Source organism: Tiliqua scincoides, chromosome 4, assembly GCF_035046505.1.
Source record: "Tiliqua scincoides isolate rTilSci1 chromosome 4, rTilSci1.hap2, whole genome shotgun sequence".
Taxonomy (NCBI): domain Eukaryota; kingdom Metazoa; phylum Chordata; class Lepidosauria; order Squamata; family Scincidae; genus Tiliqua; species Tiliqua scincoides.
Genome location: NC_089824.1, coordinates 152,864,412 through 152,866,900, shown reverse-complemented (window position 1 = coordinate 152,866,900; position 2,489 = coordinate 152,864,412). Strand labels below are relative to the sequence as shown.

At 45.6% G+C, this 2,489-nt stretch overlaps 1 pseudogene; it reads left to right on the top strand.

Annotated features, from left to right (window-relative positions):
* The first annotated feature begins 1,680 nt into the window (after positions 1–1,680).
* LOC136650595 (5S ribosomal RNA) lies at positions 1,681–1,799 on the top strand (annotated as a pseudogene).
* The last annotated feature ends 690 nt before the right edge of the window (positions 1,800–2,489 follow it).

The following is a 2,489-nucleotide window of genomic DNA, read 5'->3' as shown; positions in this document are numbered from 1 at the left end:
GGGGGGGGGGGGTTAGAACCGCCTTGGATTAAAGTCTGAGGAGAAATCTGATGACCAAAGAAAGGTGGTATATGAATACCTGTATAAATAAATAAATAAAAGTTAGAGACTTAAAGAAAGGAATGTGGAAAAGCTTTGAGCAGTAATGTTTTGAAATACATAACAATACTATTATGTGGTCCCCAATTCCCTGAGCAGTGAGACATTCTGAGGCAGTGCTACAGGGTTTAGTTTTCTTAAGATGAGATAGCAGTGGAGATGGAAACTGACGGTGCCTTTTCAACATTTGTTTTATTTACACATATACAAGGAGGAGAGGTAAATACACTCTCCTACCATCAGTAGCAAATCTCCAGAGATTAACTTGTGCATATCCCCCCTTTCAGCTCACTCCAGCTAGAAATTCTCAGCTTTGTGTCTTTTCCCCCATTCCAGCTTCAAACTGCTGTTTCTTATATGCAGCATAAACCCTGTAGAGACCTCACCCCTGCAGGCCATCTACTACCATTACAAAACATTAACAGTCTTATGTGAAAGCTTGCCCAAACCATTCATTCACAGTGATCAAGCCAGCCTAACCCACAATGCAATCTCTGCCCCCCCACCACCACCACCCAAGGATTGACATCTATTCCAAGATAACCTAAATAGCTCAAGGCTGCAAGTTTCAGGAGGAACATACAATTGTACAGTTAACAAGAAAGATTAGAGACAAGATACATGATCAGCAGCTCACATGCTGCAAAGGTATTTTCCAGTCCTTACTCATAAACTTTGTTTGTCTTGTAGACAGAAACAAACTTATCTCCCTTTGCAAGTTCCCTCCAGACAATTGCAGACAGTATTCTCCATTAACTGAAGAAAGGCAAAGGTTTACCCCTCCACAAAATGATTGTCTGCATTTCAGGTACATGCTTGTTCAAGGGAGGAATTCCTTCAGGCTTCTTTCTGGCTGCTTGCAACTATATTTGAATTTCCTCAACAAAGAATTCTTCCCCACCTTCTGATACTCAGCTGGTAGTCTCAGTGGAATGGTGTTTCATTAAGTTGAGAGTGACAAGAGAATTCCACTTTGTACAATCTACAACAGTGGTTCTCACACATTTAGCACCGGGACCCACTTTTTAGAATGAGAATCTGTCAGGACCCACCATGTCAGGACCCACCATGGGTCCTGGATGTCATCCACCAGGATGTCATGACCGGAAGTGACATCATCAAGCAGGACAATTTTTAACAATCCTAGGCTACAATCCTACCCACACTTACCCAGGAATAAGTCCCATTTACTGTCATTGTTAAAAACATATACATACTCGTAGTAGCCTGTTAAAAGTACAGATGTGTAAGTACAGATTTCCCCAAATGCAGTCACATACCACGGTAGCATCAAGACTAATAGCATCAAGTCTAATAAAATAAAAATAAATATTGAAATGAGTGGGGACCCACCTGAAATTGGTTCACGACCCACCTAGTGGATCCTGACCCACAGTTTGAGAAACACTGATCTACAAGGAAACTGCATTTTTTCCACCACTGGTCCCTCCTCCATTTTCTGTGCTCATTCGGCAACCAAATTCTTTCCCCACTTTCTTGCCATCTCCAGTCACAAACAAACACCTTTAGGCCCAAATCTTAACCCACTTTCCAGTACTGGCATAACTGTGCCAATGGGACGTGTGCAGCAACTGTTACCCTGCACATGCCTGATCTCATCTGATCTCAGAAGCTAAGCAGGGTCAGGCCTGGTTAGTACTTGGGTGGGAGACCGCCTGGGAATACGGGTTCTGTAGGCTTATACCATAGTCTTTCGAGACCAAAGGTTGCCAACCAGAGATTTGCAGTTAGGTGGCACTCATGGAAGCCTCCTCAAAGTAAGGGAATGTTTGTTCACTTAGCTCAGAGCTTCATTGCCCTTATGTCGGTGCTGGAAAGTGGGTTAGGATTGCGCCCTTAAGCAGTCAAGTTGAATAATTGGTTATTTTCTTCTGATTCCTGATTTTCCTCATTGCCGCAATGACATTCTGGCTGATATTTCTAGGTAGCTGAGGAGCAATTGTCTCAGAGCCCAGGGATGAGAATTCCGAACACCCAATTAAAGAGGTGTTCTGAGTTTGTTTTGCCTGGCTGGGACACGAGAGTCCAGTCCCTCCCCAAGGGGGAGGTGAAGGGGTGGTGTCTGGCAGCCACAACGGACCTTTTAAAAGGGGACGAGACCCAGCCCTCTTCCTCCTTGTGCACGTGGGCACTATGGGAATAGAGTGGACCTGACTCCATCCAGCCACCTTAGGACCAGTGCAACTCCTGAGGAGGCCTCCTGCGATGGATCTCATGTGCAGCGTGTTGATCTGTAAGGTGGGGATGGGGTTTTGGACAGGCTCTGCCCAAGGAAGGATCAGGTGCAGTCCAGGCACACTTTCCTGGGAGTAAGCCCCGGGGATGGGGCTTGGAGTGTGCTCTCAGTCCCTGGCCTGGTGGGCGGAGGG